Below are 11,138 nucleotides of genomic sequence, written 5' to 3'. Positions count from 1 at the left end.
TTTATCATCCAGTGTCCCCCACACTATTCCAATCCTGCTCTGAAGACAGATTATTTCCTTATAAGATTTCTGTGACACTTATCATTACAGATGAGTGAATAATTGATTTTTTTCAGTTTGGTGGCTGAATGGAAAAATAAAAAAAAATCTTTTCAGGTCAAAATGAAACATTTTGTTTGATGCAAAAGAAAATTTTTATTTAATTTTTGTGGGAGGACGTTTGCATATATTTTATTTTATTTTTGGAGGCAAGAAAGTATTTGTGAAATTATTTTACAAATGATTTCAGTCAACCCAAAACTGCATCTTTCAGCAAATAAACTATTGGTCTGAAAAAAATTTGCCCAGATCTACTCATCAGTATAGTGTGAGTGCTAAACATTAATAGATTTCTTTTCAGAACACCCCAGTCAAAGGAAAGAATATTGTTTACCCATTTTTCAGATGGAGAAACTGTAGCACAGAGTAATGGTCCAAAGCAGAATTGGCCAGGAATTTTTTGACAAAATGATTTGCCATCAGAAAATGTTAATTCATTGAATCAGAAATTTTGCAGAAGCATACTGGTTTCAATTAAAATTTCATTGAGAATGTCTCTCAAGTCCAGGTTGGAACTTCTGGTCAAATAGCAGCTAGTCCAGAGGTTAGAGCTGTAGGAAAACCAGGTCCAAGTTACTACAAGGTGCTAGAACATAGGTCTCCCACATCCTTAACCATTGGGCAATTGGCTTTCAGAGGTGGTGGTGGTGGTGGACCCGTGTCTCTAAGGGATTACTGGAAATGCATGGGTAAGCATATAGTCAATTTCACCCTGCCGTGTAATGAATACCCCATTCAGTAACATCCAACTAATGTCCGCTGCAGCAGGAACAGAAAAGCTCTTATAAACCCAAAGATAATGTTCCATATAAATGTTCACAAAAATATGAGAGGAGATATCCAGCAAAAATAGGCTATATAAAGACAGAATGAAAACTTTTAGAACACTCAGTTTCCATAAATTTTAGCATGTCTTTAAAGATTCTTGAAAACTAGTTGGATAATGTTTCAAGCTTACAGTTTTGTATATCATAAAATAAGAAAATGGCAAAGCAAAAGAAACTTTAATGTCTGTATTTATGACAACTGATTTATGAATATTCTTGAAATTAATATTTCAGTGTAGCAAACTCTCAAATAAAGTTGCCATCATAAATATGCCTAGTAAATTAGCATTAAACAAAATGATAAAGTGGAAAGAAAGCTAATGACTACTATAAACAATTAAGCTATGCATCAATGTAAATATATACATGGATGAATAAATACGAAAATGAAACAGTGATCTGACAAGAATGCCCAATCTAACATTCACATATTTTATAACGAGGCCAAATAAAATTCAGGAGCCAAACACTCCCCCAAACAGGGTTCAAATGCAGATTCCCATCTTTCCAAATGTGGGCGTCTCTTGCTTAGGCCCACTAGACTGATTTGAGCTCTGGGACAATGTTTTCAAATGTGTGTGCCTACAGTTTGGAACCCAAGTTTTGAGGTGGCTGTTAACATGGCCGTTAATCCAAACATTAATTTGAGGTTTAGGTCTAGAGTTTCAGTTTTGGCTTCCCTCTCATTTCAATTTGTGTACACAAATAAGTAAAGACAGCATCATTACTCATTGCGGAAACAGGAAGAATGGTTTTAAAAGACAAACAGCAGCATTGCTATAATTTCCTTCAGAGATTATCAAGTGCCATTTATACATTATCTAAGAACCAAACAACTTTTGTACTGAAATGCAAACATTTTAAGGTTAATAGAATAACTCTGAAATCCAGTGCAGTACACAATAAAATGCTTGTCAGTTGTAATTCTGTCTTTATTGCTCAGCAAAGGGGCTTGCCATTTTGTACATTCTTAGCACACTGTCTCCCCAAATTTACTCCCCTCAATAGTGCTTCACTGAAGTCATCCAGTCCTATTAAGGTAGTGAGAGGGGAGAGGAATCCATAGAGGCCACCCAAGGCAATGCTTAAGGGCCAGCCAAAAAACACCAGGACGATGAGCCAAAATATTCCCCACATTATGCAGCTGCAATCTGCCATCTTGAACCTAGTGAGACAGTTAGAAAATAGGAGTTAATTTGGGCAGGTTCTGTTAAAAGATATTTTATATATATTTTACTTCCTAAGAAAAATTCCTATTCAGAAAAAAAAGAGTTGTTTAAGCAAAGCAAATCTAACTCCTACATTTTACAAAACAATCTAATGCAATACAGTTCTCAAGTCACAGGTGTAGCCTTGGGTGAAACAAAAGTTATATTAGAACCACTCTCTCCCAGCCCTGAATGTTTTGAATTCAGATACTTATCTATATAGAACTATGCTAAATAGCAAGTGTGGGATACTGGCTTTTAAACTACAAGAAAATATGACTCTAGATAAGGAACATAATGAAGATTAGTAAGGCAGGAAGACCATATGATGTTAACAGCATAAAGAAATCCATGTCTTATTAACAGGCACTCTGAGGGTGCACGTAACCTCTAAGGACGCCAACAGGCAATGCTGAATGAGGTCAACTCCTGCAGCTTGTTGACTGCCTTGGGAGGTACAGTGTGTACACAATTAGAAATAACTCTGCTCAATCTCAGTACCTGCTGGCCCCTTTCACTGCCACTTCCTCTGGGATCTCAACACTGGGAGTATGTGATTTCTTTGACAGCCCAATAAAGTTGGGGCCAGAACCACCATAATAGTTGTTTCCCCCGCCCCCCTCAACTGAGACATATGTTGTGAGCTGTCAGGGTCCTTTATTTTTGTCTTGCTCTTTCTACCAGCAGCCTGGGAAAACATTAAAACTCCTCCTGATCAGTGGCACTGCTATGGGCACCCGCATGGCCCCACAATACGCCAATATTTTTATGGCTGACCTGGAACAACGCTTCCTCAGCTCTCGTCCACTCACGCCCCTTCTCTACCTACGCTACATTCATGACATCTTCATCATCTGGACGCATGGGAAGGAGACTCTAGAAAAATTCCACCACGATTTCAACAACTTCCACCCCACCATCAACCTCAGCCTGGACCAATCTACACGGGAGGTCCACTTTCTAGACACCACGGTGCAAATAAGTGATGGTCACATTAACACCACCCTATATCGAAAACCTACCGACCGCTATGCCTACCTTCATGCCTCCAGCTTCCATCCCGGGCACATCACACGATCCATTGTCTACAGCCAAGCACTGAGGTACAACCGCATCTGCTCTAACCCCTCAGACAGAGACCAACACCTACAAAATCTCCACCAAGCATTCTCAAAACTACAATACCCGCACGAGGAAATTAGGAAACAGATCAACAGAGCCAGACGTGTACCCAGAAGCCTCCTACTGCAAGACAAACCCAAGAAAGAAACCAACAGGACTCCACTGGCCATCACATACAGCCCCCAGCTAAAACCCCTCCAACGCATCATCAGGGATCTACAACCCATCCTGGACAATGATCCCACACTTTCACAGGTCTTGGGTGGCAGGCCAATCCTTGCCCACAGACAACCTGCCAACCTGAAACGTATTCTCACCAGCAACTGCACACCGTACCATAGTAACTCTAGCTCAGGAACCAATCCATGCAACAAACCTCGATGCCAACTCTGCCCACATATCTACACCAGCGACACCATCACAGGACCTAACCAGATCAGCCATACCATCACTGGTTCATTCACCTGCACGTCCACCAATGTAATATACGCCATCATATGCCAGCAATGCCCCTCTGCTATGTACATCGGCCAAACTGGACAGTCACTACGGAAAAGGATAAATGGACACAAATCAGATATCAGGAATGGCAATATACAAAAACCTGTAGGAGAGCACTTCAACCTCCCTGGCCACACTATAGCAGACCTTAAGGTGGCTATCCTGCAGCAAAAAAACTTCAGGACCAGACTTCAAAGAGAAACTGCTGAGCTTCAGTTCATCTGCAAATTTGACACCATCAGCTCTGGACTAAACAAAGACTGTGAATGGCTTGCCAATTACAGAACCAGTTTCTCCTCCCTTGGTTTTCACACCTCTACTGCTAGAACAGGGCCTCATCCTCCCTGATTGAACTAACCTCGTTATCTCTAGCTTGCTTGCTAGCATATATATACCTGCCCCTGGAAATTTCCACTACCTGCGTCTGAAGAAGTGGGTATTCACCCACGAAAGCTCACGCTCCAAAACGTCTGTTAGTCTATAAGGTGCCACAGGATTCTCTGCTGCTTTTATTAAGACTATACATCCTCAAATATTACACAACCCTAAATGCATCTTGGTGCATCCTGCTATACTTGTGAGGACTCCAGTGGTGATTGTCACCTTTATGTTCCTGTAGGTTACATAAAGGATTCCTCATAAAAAAGTTTTTTCTCCCCAAAAAGGTTTTCTTTGGACTACTTTTAATGTTATATATTAATTCAAATATGTTAAAATGTGGAAATGAACAGTTTGGGCATCCAGACAACCTTAAATCTGTTCTGTAGTGGCACTGTTAGGAGAAAAGAAAAAAATTGAATGCATTTTTCAAAATCAATGTATCGTAATCTAATTTGGGATCACAAGCACTCAAATGTCTTAATCAAAATCATATGCTTTTTGGATGGTGTTAAGGATAGAGTTAAGGTGTTTCAGTGTGCCCTAACTGTTAATGTCCGTACCTTAACACATTTGGATTGAAGTTTAATAATAATTCTTAATTTCCTGAGTTTAAAATGCCAGCTTTTGGTACAATTAAAATAAAATAAAAATAAATTAATGGAGATATACCTATCTCCTAGAACTGGAAGGGACCCCAAATGGTCATCGAGTCCAGCACACTGCCTTCACTAGCAGGACAAAGTACTGATTTTGCCCCAGATCCCTAACTGGCCCACTTCAAGAATTGAACTCACAACCCTGGGTCTTGCAGGCCAATGCTCAAACCACTGAGCTATTCCTCCCAATATAATTTATTTTATCCTAAATTACTATTATGTATTTTCAACCTTAATTCCATTTTCATGTAGTCTTTATCAGGAAATTATATTGTTAATCATTAAAGCTGGGCAAAGAAATTTCAACAGCATAATTTTTCATCAGAAAATGGAGTTTTGCCAAAATCAAAATGTTTCACTGGAATGTCGACTTAAGACAGAATTTTCAACAAGAAAATGTTAAAATGAATTATTTTGATTTCTTGTTTCATTTCAATATGGTTGAAATGTTTGGTTTTGATTATGTACAAATGTTTGGTTTTTTACTCTTTTTGTTCCATTTTATTTTAATGTTATAACATTTATATATATATTAATTTAGTATTTAATATTTTATATTAAGTTTCAACTTTATCTAAATGAAATGTTCCAAAGTAAAAAGAAGTTGGAAATATTCTGAGAGAAATTCTGAAACTTCAATATTTTGTTCTGATTCAGAACAAAAACAAATGTCAAAAAGTGAATATTTCCTGTGAAATGGAAATGTGGTTTTCCATCTAGCTCTATTTATTATTTGTAATATAGTAGCTACAGGGTTACCATGAGATGACAGTCACATTGTGTAGGAACTGTAAAAACACCGAGTAAGAGAGAGTTTCGGTCCCTGGGACAGATAAAAGGTAACAGACATGGCATATCTGAGTTTGATGGATGGGGAAACTGAGGCATAGAGCAATTAAGTGTCTTGACCAAGCTCTTATCGATAAGGGTGGAGCCAAGAGATAAACCCAAATCTCCTGTTTCCCAGTACAGTGACTAACCAGAAGATGGTCCTTCCTATCCTTAATTACACAAGTAGTCCCAATTTCATGAGTAATCCTTATTCATGTACGTAGTCCCATTGGGTTGGGACTATACACATCAAGGTTTGGGCCTTCAGGTAGTAAGTTTCTTGGGGCAGAGATGTACTATTTTGTAACGGTCTCTAAAGAGTAATTGCACACACCTATGGCACTATATAAATAATCATTTTAAAGTAGTATCACTTGTCATATATGAATTATAACACAAAATATATTTTTATAAAATTGGTACCTTTGACCAGAATTCCCAATTGTCACCTTACTCAAAGAAAATCGATGATCGGACCAAGCTCCACCTAAGGAAACTAGAACAACAGGATCAGGATACTGTCAAAACAGTTAGTTAGTCAATTTATTTTGTTTATTATCTCTGGAATACTGCATTCTGTTCTGCATTGCATTCAACCCTGGGCACCTTAGAACCAGAAAAATGTAGGTTGATTGGAAGCAGTTCAAATAATACAAAAATGGCAATGGCGCTGGGGTTTATTGAGGAAAAGTTAAAAGAACTGCTTGTTTATCAGAAGACTAAAGAAATTGTAATACCCATTTATAAATATTTGAAGATGAAGTGGTTAAGCATCAAGGATAGCGAGAAATGACTTAGGGCGGCAAAATGGTACTATAATTAGCCATCATGAATGTACACTGATCTTTAATGAAGTATCATTGTAGATACTACAATATTACTGATTTAAATTGGTTGTTTCTAATTGAGATGCTATTAAGATGCAAAGGATGCCATGGCAATAGGCGCTGTGCAAAAAAATCATAAATAATAAAATACAGTAGATATGAACACCAGAGTTACTAGATGACCAGTCAGCCACACACCTCATTTGGAACCGGAAATACACAATCAGGCAGCAGCAGAAACAAAAACAAAACAAAAAAAGCAGATACAGTGCACTACTACGTTAAACATCAATGACTAAAAAAAATAAAGGGAAAGCAGCATTTTTCTTCTGCATAGTAAAGTTTCAAAGCTGTATTAAGCCAATATTCAGTTGTAAACTTTTGAAAGAACGACCATAACATTTTGTTCAGAGTTACAAACATTTCAGAGTTATGAACAACCTCCATTCCCGAGGTGTTCGTAAATCTGAGGTTCTACTGTAGGTAAATAAATGATGGGATGAAATTAAGAAAATTTAGGGTGGCTACCAGGAAAAACTTCTTGACCGTGAGATTACTCAGGCTGGGCAACAGTGTCCCAAAAGACGTTCTGTTGCTTGAGACATTTAAAGCACAGCTAGAAAATGTAATGCACCACAGGGTATAATCTTGTCGTGGCAGTGGCTAATGGACACGATTCCACAATAGGCCCTTTTCATTGCTGATTTCCAGGATTCTGTGGTTAAACTAGTAACAGACGAATACAGCAACATATTAGCATCAAGTAGCTGACGTGCATGAGAGGACACTGCTTTACTAACTTAAACTGCCCTTTGTCACAGAAAGGTAAATAGTTTGTTTGACTATAAGTATCATAGCAATAGAAGGCTTACCTTTAAAACATATGTGTTTCTGAGCCTTTTAAATGACCAGATGTACTCTTCTAGGCATTCACTGAAGCACAAGAAAACAAGCAAGCTGAAAATCACCAGGATCTTAACAGAAAAGTCTTTGTTCCCCCTTATGCAACTTGCTGACATCAGCTAACAGAAGCGAATCAAAACATTAACACTCCCACAGTAACCAATGTGACATCACAAACAGGCCACTGTTTCATGTGGGCAACAGGGAGCAGATGAGTTGAAACAAATGTCTTGTTGTCATACAAATATCTCTGACAGTATAAACTTGGGGGGAAAGATTTGCCATTGATCACCTAAAAACTGAACAGATGCAGTCTATGCTCACACATCCTATACAATTAGTTGCCCTATCTCTCCTGCCCTTGCCCCTCACTTTGGGTCCCTGTCACACATTATGCCCCACCTTGGGGATGTCAGAGGCATGTACCCACCCCATACCCAGTCTTGCACAAGTACCAAGCAAAGCAACCTCTGGCCTTGACGGAGCAGAGGGGGAACAGCAGCTGCAGGGCTGGGCCAAGGGGGCTCAAATCAGATTAACGTAGTTACCATGGGGCAGGGACCCATGGCTCCATGTGAATGAGGGACCTGTCTCAGAAGCAGCAAGGAGCCTGCCTCACCCTAAGAAGAAAGGAGGCAGACTGCCCGATTGCCCTCAGGGAGTGGACAAGAGGGGCAGCCTGCACCCCCCAAACCAACCAGGCTCTTCCCCTCCCAGCTGACTCTGAATTGGCCCCAGTGAATTACTAGGTGTCCAGAGCTGGGATGGGGGGATCATAAACAGAAACACTCTCAGCCCTTAATCTTTCCTGCCTTCTTTCCACACACCCCCTGGTGGGGTTTAGTTCAGCCTGCAGCGTATTCAGACCTTTCCAACTGCCATCCTGTGGCAGTTACTCTTCAAATGTGCCCAGATTTCTAGGGTATATTTTAACAGCGGAAAAGAAATCTGTAAACACAGTTCTATAAGAAAACAAAGGCATCGTAACTAAGGGAGGCAACAGTAATAAAAGAGTAATTAAAATAAAATATTCCTAATAAATTATTATAATGGAAGAGAGGCAGAAAGAGGGAAATAAACTGAAATGAAACAAATACATTAAAACCCTGAAGGGGAAGTGAAAAATAAAAGTAAACCATAGGTTAAACAGATCACAGAGAAAAGCTGGTAATGGAAGGATATAAATAAACAACTGAAAATTCTGAAAAAAGATTAGAAATAGAGCAGGAAAATGAAAGAGAGAACAATGAACAAATGAGAGACATGTAAGGGCTCAAACCTGCAAACACACACACACACACACACACAGTTTCTTACTTACACTAGTAGTCCCTTTGTCCCAGACTTAGCACAGAACTGGAAAGGATGACGGAAAATGTGTTTTTAAACCATTTTTGCACATCCCAGTCTTAAGGCAGATAGAAGCCAGTTCAGCATCAACTGCCCTAACTTATTACTGATAAAGTTTACAGATGACATAAACACTGGTGGAGTAGTAAATCATGAAGAGGACAGATCACTGATACAGAGTGATCTGGATCATTTGGTAAGCAGAGCACAAGCAAATAGTATGCATTTTAATACAGCTAAATGTAAATGTATACATCAAGGAACAAAGAACATAGGCCATACTTACAAGATGGAGGACTCTATCCTGGGAAGCAGTGACTCTGAAAAAGATTTAGGGATATGGGTGGATAATCAGCTGAATATGATTTCTCAGTGCAAAGCTGTAGCCAAAAGAGCTAATGGGATCTTGGGATGCATAAATAGGGGGATCTCAAATAAGAATTGAGAGGTTATTTTACCTCTGTATTTGACACTGGTCTGACTGCTGCTGGAATATAGTGTCCAGTTCTGGTGTCCATACTTTGATAAGGATGTTGATAAATTGGAGAGGATTCAGAGAAGTGCCACAAGAATTGTCTATAGGATTAGAAAACATGTCTTCTAGTGAAACTCAGGGAGCTTGATTTATTTTGCTTAACAAACAGGAGGTTAAGGGATTATTTGATCAGTCTATAAGTACCTGCAAGCAGGGCCGGTGCAAACATTTAGGCGACTGCCCTGGGATTTGAGGGGACACTATTTTCTTCGGCAGTGACGGCGGCAGCCAGATCTTCGGCTACCCCAGTCGCCGCCGGCATTTAGGCAGAGGGAGCTGGGGCAGGGGAGCAAGGGGAGGGCTGCCTGCAGCAAGTAAGGGGTGGGGCGGCATACAGGGGAACTCCCAGCCCCAACTCACCCCTGCTCCGCCTCCTCCCCGAGCACGCCGTGGCTGCTTCACTTCTCCCACCTCCCAGGCTTGCAGTGCCAATCAGCTTAGGTGCCGCAAGACTAGGAGGCGGGAGAAGTGAAGCAGCGACAGAGTGCTCCGGGTGCTCGTGCGCGGAGCAGGGGTGAGCTGGGCAGGGGGGTGCCTCAGGGCAGAGGGTGGGAGCAGAAGCTGCCGCAGTAGAGGGGGTGGAAGCTGCCGCGGTGGAAGGGGCACCTCAGGGCAGGGGCGTGGGGGGTGCAAGGTGGAAGTTTCACCTAGGGCACAAAACATCCTTGCACTAGCCCTGCCTGCAAGGGGAACATATACCTGCTGATGGGCTCTTCGGGTATAAAATGTTCCAGTGACTGGAAGCTGAAACTATATAAATTCAGACTGGAAATAAGTCATGCAGCCAATGATTTTAGTTTAGTATCCATTTATTCATTTGTCATGTCACACTAGGTTATATTACATATATTCACTGTATGTTAATTAGAGTTAATTTGTAGGACTATAAAAATATAAGATTGATCAGTATTTAAAGGAACTATGTGGTAGACATTAGTAAGACAAGCTGAAATGCAAAAACCCATAGGGTGAGGCCTGCAAGACCTTAGCTTAGCTATTTTGGGCCTTGGAGACAAGAAGTGATGGTGAAAGTCAATGACCAAGAAATAACCCGAAAGATGATGGAAAAGAGGTACCAACCAGTAAGATTTCAAAAGTATAGTTGAGAAGATTGAATTTAAATTATAAAATGCTGTGGCAACAAATATTGTCTCTAACATATGTCCTAAACTCAGAATAAAGGTGGTACGTCAATGTTAATAAAAACCTACTCAGCCTATAGAATTCGACGTCCCTTGTGTTTCCAGGGGACACAAACCAATAAGAGAAAGAGGGTTGACACTTTCACATACATGCACAGAACGTAGGAATGGACAAACTCACAGTATAAAAAAGGTTGCCCAGAACAGGGAACTCCAGCAGGAACCACTCCCATACTGATGGTCAATCCATGAGAGGGCCAACAGACTAACACCATCTAGGAAGATGTGAGTATGTCTGTAGGTATAACTGGTCCATTATACTTGTCTTTAGGAACTATATGCTGTAACATTTATAGCTTTGTTGGTAACTTTAATAAAATTACTAAAAGGTAAATGGTCTTGTAATTGTATGCGTTATTTGCCTATGGTTTCATGTGTTCCTATGAACTCAAAATCTAAAACAAACAGAGGTAACTCTGTTGAACTTAAGACTCTAGCTGCCAGAGCCGAACCCGCTGAAGTATAACTAATCTTAAATAAAATAAAAGGCTACAGATTTGGTGTCCAATAGCAAGGCCATAGAAATCACACAAAATCAGTAAGAAACAAAAGTTTGAGAAAAAAATATATGTAGCTCAAAAGTCATAATGAACTAAAATGGAGACTTCCTGCTTTCGCTTATGCTTGTTTGCATTTTGTGTTGTTTTGTTTGTCTGCCTATCTGATGTTGTAAGAATTGAGCTCAGGGGGAAAAAA

At 40.1% G+C, this 11,138-nt stretch overlaps 1 long non-coding RNA gene across 1 annotated transcript; it reads right to left on the bottom strand.

Moving 5' to 3' along the window:
- Positions 1-1,097: 1,097 nt before the first annotated feature.
- Positions 1,098-9,273, bottom strand: LOC116821650 (uncharacterized). The gene is made up of 5 exons (XR_004372974.2): positions 9,164-9,273; positions 8,992-9,025; positions 7,325-7,385; positions 6,049-6,121; positions 1,098-2,091 (listed from the first exon to the last, which is right to left on the bottom strand). It is a non-coding gene; the product is annotated as an uncharacterized LOC116821650 (long non-coding RNA).
- Positions 9,274-11,138: the final 1,865 nt, after the last annotated feature.

The sequence above is a fragment of the Chelonoidis abingdonii genome, chromosome 4 (assembly GCF_003597395.2).
Source record: "Chelonoidis abingdonii isolate Lonesome George chromosome 4, CheloAbing_2.0, whole genome shotgun sequence".
In the NCBI taxonomy this organism is placed as follows: Eukaryota; Metazoa; Chordata; order Testudines; family Testudinidae; genus Chelonoidis; species Chelonoidis abingdonii.
This window is presented reverse-complemented; position numbering and strand designations above follow the sequence as displayed.